Source organism: Bison bison, unplaced genomic scaffold (genome assembly GCF_000754665.1).
Source record: "Bison bison bison isolate TAMUID 2011002044 unplaced genomic scaffold, Bison_UMD1.0 scf7180017864134, whole genome shotgun sequence".
In the NCBI taxonomy this organism is placed as follows: domain Eukaryota; kingdom Metazoa; phylum Chordata; class Mammalia; order Artiodactyla; family Bovidae; genus Bison; species Bison bison.
Genome location: NW_011494706.1, coordinates 151,867 through 174,146, shown reverse-complemented (window position 1 = coordinate 174,146; position 22,280 = coordinate 151,867). Strand labels below are relative to the sequence as shown.

At 36.6% G+C, this 22,280-nt stretch overlaps 1 protein-coding gene and 1 pseudogene across 2 annotated transcripts in view; both read left to right on the top strand.

Moving 5' to 3' along the window:
- NXPH1 (neurexophilin 1) overlaps positions 1 to 22,280 on the top strand; it is a 363,280-nt gene that overhangs the window by 241,104 nt on the left and 99,896 nt on the right. The gene's annotated exons all lie outside the window — the stretch shown is intronic.
- On the top strand, positions 16,056 to 17,545 carry LOC104988410 (annotated as a pseudogene). The gene has a single exon (XR_825237.1). The product of XR_825237.1 is annotated as a heterogeneous nuclear ribonucleoprotein A3 pseudogene (transcript).

Below are 22,280 nucleotides of genomic sequence, written 5' to 3'. Positions count from 1 at the left end.
GGACACGACTGAGCGACTTTCACTTCACTTTCACTTTCATGCTTTGATTACTTTTCTACTGGATTATTTGTATTTTTATTATTGACTTATAGGAACTTTATAATAAGATATTGATTCAAAATGTATGTTGCAAATCCTTATTTCCAATGTTACTTGCCTTTTTATTTTTGATTCTGTTTTATTTTGGTGGTGGCTTGGTAGCTAAGTCGTGTCCGACTCTTGTGATCCCATGGACTATAGCCCTCCAGGCTCCTCTGTCCATGGGATTTTCCAGGCAAGAATACTGGAGTGGTTTGCAATTTCCTTCTCCAGGGGATCTTCCCGACTCAGGGATCAAACCCAGGTCTCCTGCACTGTAGGCAGATTCTTTACCGACTAAGCTAATAGGGAAGCCCCTGTTTTATTTTAGTCTATAGATACTATTTCTATTTATGTCAGTGTAAATCTGTTCCTTTAAGGCCTCTGGACTTTATATCTAATTTAGGAAGATCTTCTCAACTCCAAATTTAAGGAAATATCTGTGTTTTAAACACTTTTACTGTTTCAAAAACGTTTCAATTTTTATTTGAAATTGATTTTTTAGCCTAAAGGGTGGAGAAGGCAATGGCATCCCACTCCAGTACTCTTGCCTGGAAAATCCCATGGACGGAGGAGCCTGGTAGGCTGCAGTCCATGGGGTCGCTAACGGTCGGACACGACTGAGTGACTTCACTTTCACTTTTCACTTTCCTGCATTGGAGAAGGAAATGGCGACCCACTCCAGTGTTGTTGCCTGGAGAATCCCAGGGACGGGGGAGCCTGGTGGGCTGCCGTCTATGGGGTCGCACAGAGTCGGACACAACTGAAGCGACTTAGCAGCAGCAGCAGCAGCAGCAGCCTAAAGGGAATGTCCCATGGTGCTCATTTAGTTTTTGAGTAGTCCATTTCTCCTAACTGATTTGAATATTACTTTCATTAGTATATTTGTGTATATAGGCACAGTATGGCTTTATGGTATGTTTTGACATAGTATGGCAAATGCTAACTCTTCATTTTTTTTTAAATTATAGTCTCATATATTTCTTTTTTTATGTTAAATGTAGAAGCGGCATATAAAATTCTATCAAAAACCTATTTAGATTAGGTTGAGCTTTCAATTAATTAAAAAATTAATTAGTGTAGCTTTTGCATTTTAATTATTTGAGTCTTCCATGAAAGAACAAGGTCTCTTTTTGGCCTTTAAATATGTCAGTTGTTTTCTAATTTTCTCGGTGTATCTTTAACATTTCCTGTAACATGTATTCCTAGGTATTTTATAATTTTTATTATTTATAGTAATGAGATCATTTTTAGAATGTTTCTTTTTTATTTTAAGCTATCTTACCAACTAGTCTATTTAAGTACATTATTAAAGTAGTACACGTACAGAGTTTTAACATCCAATAAGTGTAGATATCCTTATATCTAGAACACTGAAGCCAGTGTGGGCTTTTCCCTGATTTTATCTTCAGGGACAACACATGGGTAGCTTTAAATCAGCCACAGTGGGAGTATTTCCAACATAAAAATTGTCACATGCTCCAAATTAGGGTTTTTCTTTTTCTTTCTTTTTTCTGAAAGAGGGCAAATATTAAGCATTTACCAGCCTACTGCTGGAGTTATACTACTCCAATCCAATTCCCATTCCCAGGAACAACAGTTTTCAACATTTTAGAAATTTATTCAGCTCTGTTTATCTGTTTCTAAATATCATGCTTTGCTGGTAAGGCATTATTTATTTATCTTTTTAATTTTTTAGATGTTGTTTATGAGGTTTACTTCCTACCCTGGGTGCTGAGAACTTCATATTCTTATATGTACATCCCTCTCTTCCCATTACATTATATAAATTACATCACTTTTTAAGTTAATTCATTACTAAGGTACATTATTATGACTAATTTTTCACAAGCTGTATTATATGCTATAATTTTTTTTGTTCTTACACAATCCCTTCATTCTTATTCAAGTTAATAATTGTCTAATTTTTCTCTGCCTAGTTTTCTGTGAATCAACTATATTCATCATAACCAAATATATGAAACCCTTCTCAATAAAATCAAACACACTGGGTAGTTAGAATCAATTAATTTCTTCCTCCTTGAAGGTTTTCCTTCTGGAACCCTCCGTCTTCCTGTTCTGTTCTTCTCTTTAGGTCTAAAGCTAAGTGTTATCCTTGGGCTTTTCTTTATGCTATAGGAATTCTTTTTACTTTCACTCATTGGGATTTCTTTTTCTTCCGTTTGAGGCATTCTAATTAGCTCCCTAAAAGAGTGTGTAGCAGGTACTTTTTTATTTTCTGAGACTTTGCAGGACTGAAAGTTATCATTAATCTTGTCTCATGAAGATAAAATTCAGTTGAGGATAACACTTGAGGATAACATTCAATTTGGTAGTCATTTTCCTCTTGAACCTCTAAAAGCATTGATCTTATAACTTGCAATGTTGTTGTTAAAAAGTTTGATGTTATTCTCATTCTAAACTGTTTGTAGGTGGCCCTTTAGTTCTCTCTGGAATTGTCTGAGATTTTTTTTTTTTTTAAATCCTGGGCACTCTTAAATTAAAATGATATGCTTTAGGTAGGTATTTTCCCCATCACTTGGTAGGTCTTTTGAGAGTGGAAATGCATGACTGGTTCCCTTTGGAACTTTTGTTTTTAAAGTTAGCTACTGAAAATATGTACAAAAACTTTTTTACTTTTTAATGTTCTTTCCTTTGGCCATCTGATATTTAATTCTTAAGTTTTCTGTTGATTTTCTTGGATATTTTCGGCAAGCAATATTATTATCAACAACTAATGACTTTTCCCCCTTATAGTTCCATATTTCCATATTTATTTCTTATTCCTTCTGGTCTTATTTCATTGGCTGATATATCTAGACCAATGGAGAACAGTAACTATAGTAGCAGAGATCCTTTTCTTTTTACTGACTTTAATGGGAATATTCCTAATACTCTGCTATGGATGTTTGGGCATATAATTCAAGTTAAGAAAGTTTTTTTTTTTTCCTTCCATTTCTAGCTTATATAATTAGCATCAGGAGTAAGTGTTTTTTGCCAACCTATTTTGGCATCAATTTTTAATAATATATAGGCATGTGTGTGTGTGTGTATGTGTTCAGTCACTCAGTCATGTCTGACTCTGCATATATGTACATAACATTTCGTTTGTATTCTTGGAGAATTCGTCTGAAGTTATGATGCATTGTTTTACTAAGAAACATGATTATTGAATTTTTTTTTGTAAATTAACATACATGTACAAAAAATAGATGTTTTCTTCTCCTGCTTGATTATTGAATTACCTTAGCCTTTAGAAATTTTCTAGCTAAGCTTTGTGAATTCGGTTGGTTCGTTTAAATATCACTTGTATGAGTGTATTGAGATTCTTTTGTTAAGCTAATACATATTCAGATTTTATTATAATGATTACATAGGGCATTTGAAATAATGTGTAATTTCTGTCATATGCAAAATTTCTCAACACAGCTACTTATTATAAATGTATTAATTATCATTAAAATGACTAAAATTTTACTTTGGGAAATTTTATTACTTTATTAGCTTTGCATAAGTGATTTATTAATGTGCCCCATTGTGGTCATAATTTTTGACAATATCTTATATATCTGAGAATTTTATCTTTGAATGTTATGTTGTTTGATCTATAATATATGTAACTCTATATGGATTGGGCCTTTTATCAATATAAATATTCATATTATCTCATTAATTCTTTTAGTCTTGTGTTGGTATTACATTTTATCTGATAGTTTATCTTCGTAGAAGGCTTTCTTTAGGGTTCCTGGGCAGCAACAGGCCAGAACTCTTTGGTCTGTGGTTAGAGAAGTTTGGTGTGTTCCCTTCTGTGCCTCACATACTACTTAGCTTCTTGCCTTTTGTGAGAGTTCTGGTTTTCTTCTCTCTGCAGCCCAGATATCTAGGCAAAAGGCCCTCTCAGGAAAGAATCTCCTTTGTTTGGAAAGAAATTCTTAATGCTTCATCCTGAGAAGCAAGTGCCCCTGTTTTCAGCTGCTTTGTTTTTTTGTCTCAAGAGAAGGAAGCCCAATACTGACATATTCACTGGTGTTTGATGGATGGTCTTTATTGAATTGTTCTGACCGTTGTCCTGGCCTTTCAATTTGCTGACTCTGAGCTTGGATTTCTCTGGAGCTCCTTTTGGAAGAAAGGTTCTCACCTTGACAGTGGCCTTCTCTCAGGCATTTGGGTCAAACTTTACTCACAGTGGTTTCTGTTGGTTTGTGCATCTTTATTCACGTATCTAGAGATTCTCCTATATTTCTGGCTTGCTTATAGCATCATTTCTTCTTAATGGCAACAGTGATTGATGAATTTTTTTCACCCATGTATAAGTCTGCAAGTCTTCACATCCTCAGCAACATTTTCAAGCTTTTAAATTTCTGCATGTAAGTTGTATATAAGGTTATATTTCACTGGGCTTTTAAGTTTACATTTTCTTGATTACTAATAAGCTTGAGCATCTTTTCATTTGTTTTGGATATTCAAAGTCCTTCTTCTATTAAATGCTTCTTTATATCATTTGCACTTTTTTCACATTTTTGTCTCTTTCATTTATTTGTAGGAATTTATTAAAATAAAATTTGGGTATCAATCCTTCCTTGGTGATGTGTAGCACACTTACTTCTGATACATTCCTTCTGACTTTTGGTTCATCTTTTAATTTTGTCAATCTTTTTTCTCAAGTTTTGCCTTTTTATAGAAATCTTTCCCTATCTTGAGATCTTAAAGTCATTCTTTTATATTTTCTTCTAAAAGTTAAAATTTTTTCCTTATAGTTCAGTGTTTAGTCCAACTGGAATTAAGTTTCAGGGTATGTTACAAAGTCATTACACAGTTTTATGGAATTTTCCAAGTGGAATTACTAGCATTGTTATTCTTCCACTGGTCAACAATTCTACCTGTTACCTTTAGTACTTGTTGGTCTAATTCTTTCTGTCTGTAATCTCTTTATCATCTTTTTTTTCTAATCCCATATTGTGTTGATTATATTCTTTATAATAAGTGTTAATGTCTACAGGGAAAGTAAGTCTTATCCTTTGTATGTATCTTAGTATCATCTGGTTAAGTCCTTTAGAAATCCTGAAGATTTTATGATTTTGATATATATCAAATCAATTAATTTTTAAAAACGGACATCTTTTAAATTTAATCATTCTATCCATGAATGTGGGCAACCCCTCTATTTTTAAAGTCTTCTTCAATGTATTTTAGCAAAGATTATATTTTTTTCTGTGAAGGTCACTTACCACTTTTCTTAGATGTGTTACAATATACCTGTTATTTCTTTAAATTCTTATTGTAAATGAACTTTTGGAGACACATTTGAACTCTTGAAGACTATTACATATAAACACAATTAATTTTTGTTACATTTATTTCGTATTTAGTCATTTTAAAGCTTTATTATGTCTTACAATATCTGTATATTATTTCAGGCTTTCTGTGCTTAGAATGTGTGAATAATGATAATATTGCTTCTTCCTGTTTTGATCTATTTTATTTTCTTGTCTCATTTTCTTGGCTATGGTAATAGAGAGCATCCTTTTCTTGCTTTTAAAAAATACGTATATAAGCTTTATTGGAGAAGGCAATGGCAACTCACTCCAGTACTCTTATCTGGAAAATCCCATGGATGGAGGAGCCTGGTAGGCTGCAGTCCATGGGGTCACGAAGAGTTGGACACTTACTGAGCGACTTCATTTTCACTTTTCACTTTCATGCATTGGAGAGGGAAATGGGAACCCACTCCAGTGTGACGGTGGAGCCTGGTGGACTGCTGTCTATGCGGTTGCATAGAGTCAGACACGACTGAAGTGACTTAGCAGCAGCAAGTTTTATATTGTACTATTTGTGCTTATTTTTTATCAAGTTCAAAGCATTCTCTTCTATCCTGATTTCTGAATTTAAGAAATCATGATTATCAACTTAATTTTCCTATATGCTTTCTCTAATCTATTAAGGTGATCATATGATTTTTCTTGTTAGATGTGTTAATATGATGAAATACATTGATAAATTTAATAATGGTATATAATCTTCATCCCTGGAGTAAGCCCAGTTTGATGCCAGATGTGTGTATGTGTGTGTGTATATATGTGTGTATATATATATGTATATATTTATAATTTTCTTGACTTCTATATATGTTTTTGGATCAAATGTGTAAGTTTCCTTGGAAACATCTGAACCTAATTCATTTTTGTTCTGTTTGCTTAATCTATCAATTATTGAGAGAAGAACCTACTCAGAAAGCCAATACCATGATGGTAGATTTGTCAATTTCTTATTTTACTTCTCTTAATTTTTATTCTGGACCCTGTACTTTAGTCCATGGGGTCTCAAGGAGTTGGATATGACTTGGCAACTGAACAACAACAGCAATTTTTATTTTATGTAGAATTAAAGCTAAGTTGATAAATATATGCAAGCTTCAAATTGATATGTCCCTGTCTTAGATTAAAGCATTATTATTATGAGAACTCTTCACCACTATGCTTTTTTGAGCTAAAATCTATCTTTGTGATATATGTATACTCTTTGCTTTTGGTAGTATTCAGTTGACATATTTTCTAGACCTTTTCTTTAACATTTATATACATGTCTTTAAAACAAACCAAAGATGTATTGAAAAAAATTAAAATTCTCTCTGAGTAAATTTTTCTTTTAACCAGAGCATATTGTCTGTTTATATTCATTGTGATTACCAATATATTTGAATTAATTTTTGCTATTTTTTAATTTTGCTATTTTTATTTTATCCTTTATATTTTTATGTGATTTTTATATTAAAGACATTTCTTTCCTTTTTTAGTATTCATTGTTTATCTTATTTTCCTCCTTTATTTAGAAATTTATACTCAACTCACCTGTTTCACACAGACAAAACCTACCATGACTTTCTACACATATGCATGTGCATAGCCAGACACACACACATACAGAAGCAAGACCACAAAAAGTATTTCCTTACCATCTCTGTTTGGCAGGTGGATTTAAAAAATCACAAATTATATGATATATATGTATATGTATATATATATATATATATTTTATCTTTCTGGCTCAGGTTCATTCCTTTTTATGTCTGAGTAATGTTCCATTGTATATAAGTACTACAACTTCTTTATCCATTCATCTGTACAGTGGAATTGTGGGGAGGGAGGCTCAAAAGGGAGGGGATATATACATAATATTGACTGGTTTGCATTGATGTATACACAGCATTGTAAAGCAATTATCCTCCAGTGAAAAAAAAAAGCACAGCTTACTCAGTTTATTGGATACAATTAGCACACAGCACAGGTTAGTCAAAGTAGGGGAAAAGGGTAATGGGCCATTCCAAGGAAAAGTCTCAGCCGGAGGAACAGTTTCTGATCTGGCAACGAGTGAGTCTCTGACAGGCAGGAGTGGGAAGTTACCCTCTGTTCCCTCAGGGCCTCCGGCAGCATCCCTCTGGAACCATTCTCAGCAGCGTGGAGTCTGTTCCTCCAGCCAAGAGCCTTCTGGAGGGTGGATTCTTTTTAATTTATTTTTTCACTGCTTGTGTAGCCCTTTAGAGAGGGATTTTTTTCCCCCAGCTCTATATGCTCAGGTTCCAAGTATGTGAGTCTTGTCCTCATGGGCTATTACTAGAAATAGGTTTCTTGGGCCAGCGGACACCCTTATTGCAGCCAAAGGCTTAAGTTATTGCTTACAGTCTTCTATTTTACTCCTACTTCATTATTCTCTTTTGAGTATTTTCCTTACTTGTTTGCAAAATCAGTTATTAATATATATTTAACCATTTTTGGTGTTTGGTAGTGGGGATATTTCAGCAACATCTAATCCACCATCTTACCAGAAACAGCCTCCAAGTGCTATTTTATTCTCCATCCCTCTTCCATGTTGTTTTCTGTACAGGTAAACAGGGCTTAAACTAAGGAAGGACTGAGCAGTTGTGATGTGTAATGCCTAAACTGGATATTAAATAGTAATACCTAGTGAAACCCATTCACCTGGGGCCCTGTGTTCATGACTTGGAAGTTGTGTTGCTGGTATTCTTGGGTAACTATATAATTAGGAGACAGTGAACAACTGTTATTTCAATTTTCTTCTTATTTAAGAGAGAAAATGATACAGTCTTTGAGTGATATAGAAAAATTGTATCCAGTGACTTTTGCTGTTAATGCTTCATCTGTAGGATTTGAGATTAAAATGAATTAAAAACATCCAAGTCTTCCTTTTATTCTTCCCTTCCTATTGAAATTATTAGCTGAAAATAGGACAAATTAAAAGAATTTCTAATAAAATATTAAGTTTACTAGGTGATTTTCACTTAGAAAGAGCAGATTCAATGAAAAAAGCCTCTACCACATGAGATTTCTATTAAATTTAAATGAATGTCTTATGATCTAAAGATTCAGTCTCTTTGAATGAACAGTAATCAGGAAGATAGGCAGTCAAGTTTTAATATCACCTTGTCATTGTTGCAGTTGGTCAGTTTCTATGTTGCAGCTTTGTCTTCTATAATGCTTGCCTAACCGTGCTCCCAGAGGTATGAGAATGTAGTGAAGTCCTTGCAGCCCTCTTCTTTTTATGCTTAACTTTAAAAATACTTGCCTGTCTCTGCATTACAATACAATATGCTCTCTTTGCCATTTTGCTAAACATTTGTTACCATATGACAATATTCTCCTCCATCCGTCAGTTCAGTTTTGACAACATGCCTGTCATTATCAGGAGTGTATAGGCAATGATTAGAAAAAGAGAAATGACAGTGCTGTTGCAACAAAGGTGGATGCCATTAAGATGAGCCAAAGCCACAGATATTTAGCTGCAATTAGACATTCATTCGGAGAAGGCAATGGCACCCCACTCCAGTACTCTTGCCTGGAAAATCCCATGGGCAGAGGAGACTGGTGGGCTGCAGTCCATGGGGTCGCTACAGTCGGACATGACTGAGCGACTTCACTTTCACTTTTCACTTTCATTCATTGGAGAAGGAAATGGCAACCCACTCCAGTGTTCTTGCCTGGAGAATCCCAGGGATGAGGGAGCCTGGTGGGCTGCCGTCTATGGGGTCGCACAGAGTCGGACACTACTGAAGCGACTTAGCAGCAGCAGACATTCATAATCTGAATATGAGTTCAAATGTGAAGAAGATAAACACAATTAAAACTGCATGGATAAGATGTTGGAAACAAATCACTGAAGACTTATCCTGAAGATGAGATTTATTTTGGTATGCTGTAATTTTAAGTTGTCAAATAGAGTTCCTCTGTACCTGCAAGCCTTTTAGATGATCGACTTTAGAACATTTAACATTGGCTCATCATTTCAGTTTGGTATTTTGTCTTTATCATATGCTGTGATACTTGAAAAAACGTTTCAAAACTCTTCTAAATTGGAGTTTATCAACTCTCTGATCATTATCAGAACACTAGAAGCATTTTTCAACATATTTTTGAAAATGGTTGTAATGGATAACTCAGGGTTAAAGTATTTAGCTCATCCTCTTTTCTGTGTAGTCTATAAGTTATTGAGAATAAGTATAATTTTTGGGTGGAGATTTTTTTCTGTGACTTTTTTTTAATATTGTTTTTCTGGCTCACAGAACAACATAGGTTCATTTATCCTCACACCCCTAGTCTATTTCCTGCTCTCTTTTATTAATTCCAGAGGATTTTTACTTCTTTTAATCAGTTTTTAAGTTTTCACCTTTCTATGAAGGACTTTCAATTTCTTCAGCTCCTAGCTTTTACTCTCAGCCTTTACCTGACCATATCAGCCTTCCATGTAAAAATTCACTGGGCTGCACTTTCTTTTAAAAATGATTTGGAAATTCCACAAGCAACAAATTATTATTATATACATAAAATTAAGAAAAACCTATAAAAAATCACCTATGTCTCATACCCAGAATTAACCAAAACTACACTTTGATATGGGGCTTCCCTGGTGACTCAGTGGTAAAGAATCCTCCTGCCAACGCAGGAGACATGGCTTCAATCTCTGGGTCTGGAAGATCCCGTGGAGAAGGAAATGGCAACCTACTCCAGTAATTGTGCTTGGAGAATCTCATGGACAGAGGAGCCTGGTGGGCTACCGTCCAAGGGCTTGCAAAGGGTTGGACATGACTTAGCAGCTAAACAACAGCAACACACTTTGATATATACTCCTCAAAGTGTTTATATGTTGATAGAGCCATTACATATTTTATTTATCTCATATACATAAATAAATGGAATCATACTTCCTGTGATTTTATAATCTTTTTATTTATTCAGTCTACATCCAAGAGAGAAACCTCCATCATGAGGATCTTCCTATGTCAATAAATAAACCTCTAAAACTTGCATTTTATATCTGCTCAAATTCAATTATAGGGATGTGCCAGAATTTGCTATACTAATTCTTGATATTTAGGAATTCAGGAAGTTTCTGAGGTTATTAATTTATTAAACACGTGTTTTGAGTATCTACTATATGTCAGTCTCTATTCTATTCCCAGATCTTATAAATAAAGGGACAGGTAAATTTTTGCTCATATTATTTTTGAAGTGTGCCTGTGTGCTCAGTTGCTCAGTCATGTCCAGCTCTTTGCAACCCCATGGGCTGTAGCCCGTCAGACTTCTCTGTCCATGGGATGAGATTCTCCAGACAAGAATACTGGAATGGGTTCCCATTTACTTCTCCAGAGGGTCTTCCCTACCCAGTGATTGAACCCACGTCTCCTACATTGGCAGAAGGATTCTTTACCACAGCACCACCTGGGAAGCCCTATTTTTGGAGAGTAGCATTCAAATAATCTCTCTTCTTTGGATGACCTACTCTCCCATGACCACAGAGGGACTTGGTTTGTTGCCTACAGATGATCCTTTTTATACAACTTAAGGGAAAACACACTTCTGTGTACTCCATCCCTCCTTCCCTTAATGATATAAGTCACTGTTAGGCTTCTGTGCTTTTGTTTGGAGACATTGATCACAGAGAGAAATTAGTGTTCTTGTAGAAATTTAAAAGAATAGCTGGGAGTTTTAGTGGGTATTTACTTCAGAGTCATCTTTTCATGTCACTCTCATTCAAAATAAATGCTCCTAATTGAACATAATTTAGTACATACGAATTACAGTTTCATCTCTTAGAGGTTATATGTTCTAGTAGTTGTTTTGGTGGTAGAATTTTAAAAATCCACCTTGTGCTCCAGTATTAGTGGGATTTTGCTTTATATCTTCAACCATAAAACAGAGTTTGGCTACATGATTTCTATACTGCTTGCCAGCTCTGGACAGGGGGCATTGCGCTATCATAAAATAGTTCTTAAGGCACTGATTGGCTCAAATGATTTTAAACCTTGTTGGTATACACACATCTATGCAGTCTCTAAGCTTCTGGTTCTGATTTCCCTTAAATATGTCATATTGTTTTCTCAATCATAGGAATAGCAGGATTTTCAATAGTCTGTACTAATAATCTATACTTTGATTTCTCTCCTCTAGATTCTGGGGGATGTTTGCCCTCTCAAATGCAGAAGGGCAGCCTATTCTCCTTAGCCAATTTTCTTAACAGTCAAGTTGGTCTATAAACTGATAGAAGAACTTTTCAGAGGATTTAAAGATGATGTGCTGTCGGACATTTTCTTGTTTTTGTTTCTTATAATACACAGGTGACTATTTCCCCGCTATGTACTTTTGCATGGCCAGGGTCAACTATTATCATTAGGAAATATAGGCTAAAAGTGGTAATATTAACACAATAGTTAACCTTGTTGGATTCAATTGGGCTTTCATTGCAGCTTTCCTTTTCTCATCTCTCTTGATACATGAATCTATTTTCAGAAGATGGAACGCCAGGAGGATAGGAGAAATCAAAGACCTCTCCAGCCTTTAATTCTTGGAAAACTCTTCAAGTTGCATTTGGATATTCTCAATTTCTTTCATCATTTCTCCTGAGAGAATTCAGAATTAGTGTTCAATAATTTTTTTCTTTTTGGCAAAAACAAACTCTATTAGATTTTTTTCAAGTGAGTCACTTACTACAGTTTCATAAGGTCAGATTCCAACTAGTATTTGCATTTTTAACTGACATTCAGGGAGGATTTTTAGCTGGAGTTAAAGACCAAGAGAGAAGGGACAAGCACTTATTATAGCTTGACTGTTCTGAAAATGATCTGATTTTAAAAAGGTTAAAAAATGAATATGATTATCTTATTATTCCTAATTTGAAATTACACCATTAAAGCCACATTCTACTAAAGGAATATATAATGCAAACTTATTACTATATAGTGTCACACTGAGGGATTCAGGTGTAAAGGGAAAACCCACTCCTTTGGAAGTCAGCCCATCCCCAGGTGTTGATAGGATTTGTGTAGCCCATAAAACATTCCATGAGGCATGAGGCAATGGAAACAGTGATTGATGGTGGTCTCATTTCTGTTAACCCTTTCATTCCCACTCAAGTCACCTATTGGCTTAGCCACAGACTTTGAGTCTGGGGAGAGGTCCTATAGATACCACATGTTAGTCAGCTCCAAATCATTCCCAGTCACTTCCATGGTGTTTCAGTCTGTCTCACTGAGCTGGAGATTCAGATATTCAGGGTGGAAAAAGCAAAGAAGAGGTTTGGGGCAATGTTGGCTGAATGAGTTTGAAATAGTCTCCCTAGTGGTGGGTGGAAAGGTAGGTGGATGATTGGATCTAATAATATAAGGAAAATGAAATGCAACCAAAACTGTTTGGAAGGTCCAAAGGCAAGAAACCATAAATATTCAGAATGTTAATTGCATAGTCAGAACAATTCAGCTACCCATGAAGGCAAGACTCTTCACTGTGGTTTTTCTTCTGGAAATTGACCAATGTCTGAGTACATGAAGAAGTCTAATAGATGGTAGCATCTGATCTCTACTATTTCCAGTGCATGGCAATTGACTGGCACAAATTAAATGTGAGGTAAAAGTTTATTGATTGAAAGCTCTTAATTTAAATGACCTACATCATTGGCTTCAGTTTAGGTTTGTGTCTTGGTAGCTTGTACAGGCAGTTATATATGTAGGAAATGTACTAAGGAAGACTATTCTAGTTTATTCCTGATAATATGAATAGTAAGGTTGATTGATAGAGAATAACTAAATATTACTTGCTTTTGTGTTATAAAACACACAGTAGGACCTTCAGTTCAGTTCAGTCACTCAGTCGTGTCTGACTCTTTGCGACCCCATGAATCGCAGCACTGCCAGGCCTCCCTGTCTATTACCAACTCCTGGAGTTCACTCAAACTCATGTCCATGGAGTCAGTGATGCCATCCAGCCATCTCATCCTCTGTCATCCTCTTCTCCTCCTGCCCCCAATCCCTCCCAGCATCAGGGTCTTCTCAAATGAATCAACTCTTTGCATGAGGTGGCCAACGTACTGGAGTTTCAGCTTCAACATCAGTCCTTCCAGTGAACACCCAGGGCTGATCTCCTTCAGAATGGACTGGTTGGATCTCCTTGTAGTCCAAGGGACTCTCAAGAGTCTTCTCCAACACCACAGTTCAAAAGCATCAATTCTTCTGTGCTCAGCTTTCTTTATAGTCCAACTCTCACATCCATACATGACTACTGGAAAAACCATAGCCTTGAATAGATGGACCTTTGTTAACAAAGTGATGTCTCTGCTTTTTAATATACTGTCTTGGTTGTTCATAACTTTGTTTCCAAGGAGTAAGTGTCTTTTAATTTCATGGCTGGAATCACCATCTGCAGTGATTTTTGAGCCCAGAAAAATAGTCAGCCACTGTTTCCACTGTTTCCTGATCTATTTCCCTTAGTAAATGAATAATCAATGCAACTTGTTTTTAAAATACTTAATATATTCTAGACACTGGGTGTATTGCTTTATTTGCTGTTGCTGCTGCTGCTAAGTTGCTTCAGTCGTGTCCGACTCCGTGTGACCCCATAGACGGCAGCCCACCAGGCTCTACCGTCCCTGGGATTCTCCAGGCAAGAACACTGGAGTGGGTTGCCATTTCCTTCTCCAATGCATGAAAGTGAAAAGTGAAAGTGAAGTCACTCAGTCATGTCCGACTCTTAGCGACCCCATGGACTGCAGCCCACCAGGCTCCTCCATCCATGGGATTTTCCAGGCAAGAGTACTGGAGTGGGGTGCCTTTGCCTTCTCCGATTGCTTTATTTACATTATCTCATTTCTTTTCTATTACTCCCATTTGGCTGAAGTCTGTCTTATTCACTTTCTCACTATGCTCTTAACCCTTCAACATGTTGCCATGAATTTATAGTTCTTCATCAATGAATTTAAAACTCTTCTTTATAAATCCATTAATGGATATTTTATTTTGGTCCTTATTCTAGTTATGTATGGCAGAATAGTATTGAGTTTCCTGTAGTTGGTGTCTTTTTGATTCAAAATTTATTGAACTTCTATGAACATGATGTTGTCCTAGCTGCTATAAGACATAGTTTTAACTATTTAAGGGCAGAGATTATGTTTCACTCGTTTCTTAGCCTCAGAATATCTACCTAATAGAGAACTTTACCTATAAAAGCTGACAAACATTTTGCTGTGCAATTGTGAATTAAAATAGCAAAAAAACAGTATCATAAATTCTGTAAGGTAATATAAATGCCAAAGAAATGTTTTAAGCAAAATGAGCTATGAATTCTAAAGTGAGAGAAATCATTGCGGGTGGGGATACCTGGGACAGTTGGCTCTGGTAGTTTTGTAGCAGGCTTTGAAATTCTCCCAGTTAGGTTGTTTCTGGTAATCCCTAACTGCTTTTCAGCAGTGATTTGCAGGACATTTCCTTACATGAGAAGAGTCTGAGCACTTGTTTTGGGAACAAGAAATGTGAGAATGGAAGAGCCCTGTTTTACTCAGGCGGTGGGGAGAGTCAGGGTTGGGATGCCAGAGGGGGACCACGTCAAATCAGAGATGGGGTCATGGCAGCTGAAGGGAAAGTGGACAATAGGCTGGAGAATCAATCAGATTCAGGTATCGTTTATAACCAACAGTCTAATGGCAAGAAACATCAAGGAGAAATCCAGTATCGTAAGCTTCAGAGATTAAATATTTCTTGACCTCAATAATAATGGGAATGTTAAGAAGGAGAAAAAAAATCAGTAAAATGTAACAATTCAAAATCAATTTCACTTTACACACCAATTTTCAGACAAGTATCTGATGACTTTGGAAATATAGTATATCTAATAGGTGCACTCATGTTTGTGTGTAAATTTTGAATCAAATTAGTCATAATACCTATATGTTTATGTATTATTTTCTAAGCACCACGAATATAATTTCTTAATGCCGTATTTTGTTCATCTTTTTTATCCTTGGTACTTATCATAGTGTCTAATTTATAGTAAGTGCTCAACGAGTATTTGAAATATGAATAAGTTTTCATTAGAATATTAGTAGTATTCAGAACTTTAGGAATTCATTTTTGAGCTTCAATTTATCATATCAGAATGCATGATAACCACAGTTACAGTAAATCTACTATGACATGAAACACACCACACCAAGGAAACTTTGTTTTATTCTGATTGCTGGTTTTGAACTGATTTTGAGATAAGAAACATGTAGATTAAATGTGGTCACATTCAGACTTTAAAAAAAAATAAGCCCCTTATCTATCCTTGTCATTGATGTGTACAATATGCAATCAAGTAAGATTAGAACAGTCATTTGAAATCCATCCTGGTTTCTATAACACCAGTTATTTGTAACAGTTTATTTACTTTCACCTTTCACTAAGAAGTCTATTATTTTATATAGACCTGCTCTCCAGGTGCCCTCACATTAGTATGAAAAAAAAAAAGAGGTCAATCAATTTAGGACACATATGAGAAAATAAGATAATGCAGAATAACATCTAAAAAAACAGTGAGAGGCAGAATTGTTTGATTGTATAAGAGTATTTTAGGAGAGAGTAGATTAGTTTTTAATAGTCAAAAAGAAATGATAGGGTCCCATATTGAACTCGAGTTGGAAGAGGCGAGTCCGGTCTCAAAATGGAGGTAAAACCGCTGCCCGGTCGCCCCCAGCCCGACTCCGGCCGTCGCCGCCGCCGCCGCCGGGGGGGAGGGTCATGATCCCAAGGAACCAGAGCAGTTGAGAAAGCTGTTTATTGGTGGTCTGAGCTTTGAAACTACAGATGATAGCTTAAGAGAACATTTTGAGAAATGGGGCACACTTACAGATTGTGTGGTGATGAGAGACCCCCAAACAAAATGTTCCAGGGGCTTTGGTTTTGTGACTTATTCTTGTGTTGAAGAAGTGGATGCTGCGATGTGTGCTCGACCGCACAAGGTTGATGGGCGTGTAGTGGAACCAAAGAGAGCTGTTTCTAGAGAGGATTCTGTAAAGCCTGGTGCCCATCTAACAGTGAAGAAAATTTTTGTTGGTGGTATTAAAGAAGATACAGACGAATATAATTTGAGAGACTACTTTGAAAAGTATGGCAAGATTGAAACCATAGAAGTTATGGAAGACAGGCAGAGTGGGAAAAAGAGAGGATTTGCTTTTGTAACTTTTGATGATCATGATACAGTTGATAAAATTGTTGTTCAGCAATACCACACTATTAATGGGCATAATTGTGAAGTGAAAAAGGCCCTTTCTAAACAAGAGATGCAATCTGCTGGATCTGCTTTATGGGTCGTGGAGGAAACTCTGGAGGTGGTGGGGGTAACTTTGGCCGTGGTGGAAACTTTGGTGGAAGAGGCGGCTGTGGTGGCGGAGGTGGTGGCAGCAGAGGGAGCTGTGGAGGAGGCGATGGTGGATATAATGGATTTGGAGGGGATGGTGGCAACTATGGCGGTGGTCCTGGTTATAGTAGTAGAGGAGGTTACGGTGCTGGTGGACCAGGAGGACATGGAAACCAAGGTGGTGGACATGGTGGCGGTGGTGGAGGATATGAGGGTTACAGTGAAGGAGGAAATTTTGGAGGTAACTATGGTGGTGGTGGAAACTATAATGATTTTGGAAATTATAGTGGACAACAGCAGTCAAATTATGGACGCATGAAAGGGGGTAGTTTTGGTGGAAGAAGCTCGGGCAGTCCCTATGGTGGTGGTTATGGATCTGGTGGTGGAAGTGGTGGATATGGTAGCAGAAGGTTCTAAAAACTCAGAAGAAAAGGGCTACAGTTCTTAGCAGGAGAGAAAGCGAGGAGTTGTCAGGAAAGCTGCAGGTTACTTTGAGACAGTTGTCCCAAATGCGTTAGAGGAACTGTAAAAATCTGCCACAGGAGGAACGATGATCCATAGTCAGAAAAGTTACTGCAGCTTAAACAGGAAACCCTTCTTGTTCAGGACTGTCATAGCCACAGTTTGCAAAAAGTGCAGCTATTGATTAATGCAAGGTCGTGTCAATTAGATGTACATTCCTGAGGTCTTTTATCTGTTGTAGCTTTGTCTTTTTCTTTTTCTTTTCATTACATCAGGTATATTGCCCTGTAAATTGTGGTAGTGGTACCAGGAATAAAAAATTAAGGAATTTTTAACTTAAAAAAAAGAGAAATGATAAATTATACAGGTAAGCTATGTATGAGATCTTTAACGTTTGAGTGCTGTGACTCAGGGAAACATGATATCTGGAAAGTTGGCAGGAGGATAGTTTTTGTTGTTGTTGTTGTTGTTTTTAGCTGGAGTCAGAGAGTTTGAACTGGATCAACTGGCAACTGAGTCTGTTTCATGGCTTTGGAGTCAAATAGCAGGTGGCTTTATGAGACTATGTTTTTGAGCTCTACCTGATGAGTGAGTGGGAAAACCCTGAAGATTTTATAGGCTATTAACATAGTTAAAAAGGAAGATTACCACAGTGCTACTGCCAAGAACTAAATAGGATAAAAAGGAACCTAAACAGGTTTATTAGTCCAGGAAACATTCTTATTTAGAAAACCTTTGAATATCCCCAGAACTAAGGATGGTTATTTCTTAGACTCTTTATTAAAAATCAGAAAATAATAGTCTTTAAGAGGAATGGGTTAATAAGATCTAGTATAAATGAATTAATTAATTTATTTAACCAGTTCAAAATGATTGCTTATTATGAAGTTTCCCGGTGACAGTAAACCAATGGTCTCAGCCCTGATGACACTCATCGTCCAGTGCTAGGCAACATGAGTGGTCATACCAACGAGAGACTGGGCAGCGCCACAGAACAGAGAGAAGTGCTACAATGGGATTGGTGTTGAGTCTTTGGGGAACACATAAGGATGGCATAATTGTGCTTGGAAAAATACCCAGTGTTACTTTCTGCATCTGGCAATATTACTTTAAATTAATAAAATTGCTCATAATATGGTAATGGTAAAAGCATAGTATATATCAAGCCTTTTGTTATGTGTCAGCCCTGGGAAAATGTTTCATATGCATTATCTCATTTTAATCTGTAAAACTACCCGGCTGGATAGGCTCTAGTTTGTTTTCTTGTTGTTATTATTATCCAGATTAAGTAAAGTGAGACTTAAAAATTTGACTGTCTGTCTAATGGTCACAGAACTGGTCAGAAGTAGAGATGGGCACAGACTAAAGCTTTGCTTTAACTTTCATAAACACATATGTGAGACTTCTGAAAGAAAACACTAAGCAGGAACACAGAGTATGAATAGCTAACACAACCACTGCTCAAGATGAAAAACAACTCTCCTGCATTCAAGGAGCTATGTGCGTGCATGCATGCGAAGTCACTTCAGTAGTGTCCGACTCTTTGTGACTCTATGGACTGTAGCCCAACCAGACTCCTCTGTCCATGGGATTCTCCAGGCAAGATTACTGGAGTGGGTTGCCATGCCCTCTTCCAGGGGATCTTCCTGACCCAGGAATCGAACCCACATCTTTTATGTCTCCTGCATTGGCAGGTAGGTTCTTTACCACTAGTGCTACCAGGGAAGCCCCTCAAGTAGCTGTAATTTTTGAAAAAAAATTACAATGGCCTATTTGTTGAACAGTTTTAGATCAATGGGGCTCAAATGTAAAAGTTACCTTTTGGCATCTGAGGACAGGAAATGTAAATTTAAAATGAATTGGACAGCAGCAAAGTCACTCACTAGAACAGAAATCCTTTTCAATAATAGCAACTCAAGTCTTCTTTGGCACAGAAGAATTGTGAAATATTTATGTATGATCGAAGCAGCAGTACCAGACAAAGAAACGATTCACAATCCTTCCAATAATAGGTTTGGAAGTAGGCAAACATCTTTTTAATGCAGTGTAGGAACCAGTTTAAGGTTAATTTTTAAGCTGAAATGTTTGATTTTTAGTTTTCTTGTTTGTCTTCTGTGTGTCAAAATTTTCCAGCTTAAAAATGGTTACTGTAACAAATGAGGAAAGATACCAATTTCATGAAAATCAGAGGACATAATTTATGTACCAGTCCCTTATTTTGTAAAAAGTGGCTAATGCTATTATACATAACATAACCTTCAATGGAGTGATCGTTTCCTCAGGTGATGTCTTGTGATTAAGAAGCCGTTCAGTGGCACAGAGAAGGACAGCGGCATGATTGCTTCCTCTCCAAATCGTGCCTGAATAATAAGTAGTCCAGGTAAGAATAACTTGGTTATTATTGAGGTGTCTTCATTTTGTAGGCTTAGAACCTTTCATCAGTTATTTTAGCCTCACAGGGTGAATTTGAACATTTTAGTTCTTTTAAAGTCACACAACACTCAAAATACTATTGGGGGAGAAGAGCTGGGACTGAGGATGTGTTATAAAAAGTCATTTTTTTCCCATCCTAACACCAATATCAAAGTGATCATATCTTGCATCTACTGATTCTTAAATAACAATTTGGCTCATCAAATCCAGACATATCAAAAGAACTCAATCTAGTTGAATCTAACAACTGCCTTGAGCAATAATTACTAGATAAAAGAGGAGGGTATTAAAAATGCACTACAAAACAAAGGCAAAACAAAATGTAAGTGGAATTAATGACTTTTGTCCAATTATACCCAAAATATGTAGTAACCAAAAGAAATAACCAAATTGATACGAAAATTCCTCAAGTAGAGTGATATTGTGTTGAAAGTGAAAGTGTTAGTCACTCAGTCGTGTCCAGCTCTTTGTGATTTCATGGACTTTAGCCCACTAGGCTTCTCTGTCCATGGAATTATCCAGGCAGGATTACTGGCATGAGTAGCCTTTTCCTTCTTCAGAAATCTTCCCAACCCAGGAACTGAATCCAGGTCTCCTGCACTGCAGGCAGATTCTTTACCGTCTGAACCACCAGGGAAGCTGATTGCTGCATTCTTAAATTTCCTAAGTGATAAGGAATCTTAGTTCTTTAAAATGTAAAAACAATTTGTTGTACTGTGTCTAAATAATGAACTATAAAGTAAAACTGACATAAAATTATGCATCTTAAAGCTAAGAAAAAGTTAGAGATATTTGGTACACACCAGGTACAAAAGACTCAAGTACAAATAAAAAGACTTTTCAGGTAGCTTCCGACCAAAAACTTGCTCAAGACCTTGGGAATGACAGTGTATTAAAAAGCAGAGACATTACTTTACTTTGCTGACAAGGTCTGTATAGTCAAAGCTATGGTTTTACCAGTAGTCATGTATGGATGTGAGAGCTGGACCATAAAGAAGGCTGAGCACTGAAGAATTGATGCCTTCGAACTGCAATGCTGGAGAAGACTCTAGAGAGTCCCTTGGACTGCCAGGAGATCAAACCGCTCAATCCTAAAAGATATCAACCCTGAATATTCATTGGAAGGACTGATGTTGAAGCTGAAACTCTAATACTTTGGCCACCTGATGTGAAGAGCTGACTCATTGGAAAAGATCCTGATGCTGGGAAAGATTGAAGGCAGAAGGAGAAGGGGATGACAGAGGATGAGATGGTTGGATGGCATCACTGACTCAATGGGCATGAGTTTGAGCAAACTCCAAGAAATAGTGAAGGACAGGGAAGCCTGGAGTGCTGCAGTCCATGGGGTCAGAAAGAGTCGGACAGGACTGAGCGAGGGAACAACAAAAAGTACAAAAGAAGAAGCAATTAATTTAAAGTTGTGAATTAAATAACATATGTTAAGTAAATAAAAAGACTTTTCAGGTAGCTTCCAGTAAAAAACTTGCTCAAGAACTTGGAATTGACTTCAGAAGTGCTTTAAGCCTCAGCTCATATTCCCAGTTTAAATGGTTATTGTATATTCTTTGAGATATTACATATTTTTTGAGGTATCAAGAAGAGCTGCCTAGTCTGTGTTTGTTTTCATATTTGCTTCAAATTGCTTATAAACTTGTAACTGGTAGTAAATTATGTCAATGCCTTGTGACCCCCATAAATAAGAAAAGCATGCAGTTGCTTGTCATTTAATTCAGCTTATAACTGTCAGAACAGGTTTTGTCATTGGAGATGAGTCTGGCTCAATTTACTAGATCTTATTCATGAGCGTATTTAACCAGAATGAGAAAAGTATATAGTGATCATTTCAAACAATTATCATTTTATTTTTAAAGGAAAATTGTCGAAAATTAAAAATTTCACCTATATGGAGAGATGTTTGCAAAGGAAAAAATTCTTCATCAATTCCGGGTCATAAGTTGGTGTTACTGAGCTGCTTTTTTGCAAATTAAAAAACTTGGAAGTAAAGTTACCTTGCTTAATGTCAGATAGAAAGGAAGTATAAGAATCAGGGCTTAAACCATGGGTATCTGATTTTTGGTTTAATACTTTTCCCACTAAACCATAATTACTATTTTAAATCTATTTAATATTGCAGTGTTACCAAGATCCATGATTTACACTATTTGTACTGTTGCCAATACTGTTACCTAAATATTCAGTTCAGTTCAGTTGCTCAGTCATGTCCGACTCTTTGCAACCCCATGAATCGCAGCACGCCAGGTCTCCCTGTCCATCACCAACTCCCGGAGCTCACTCAGACTCATGTCCATGGAGTCAGTGATGGTATCCAGCCCTCTCATCCTCTGTCATCCCCTTCTCCTCCTGCCCCCAATCCCTCCCAGTATCAGGGTCTTTTCCAAAGAGTCAAGTCTTCACATCAGGTGGCCAAAGTATTGGATTTTCAGCTTTAGCATCATTCCTTCCAATGAACACCCAGGACTGATCTCCTTGCAGTCCAAGGGTCTCTCAAGAGTCTTCTCCAACACCATATTAACCAATTCTTTGGCGCTCAGCTTTCTTCACAGTCCAACTCTCACATCCATATATGACCACTGGAAAAACCATAGCCTTGACTAGATGGACCTTTGTTGGCAA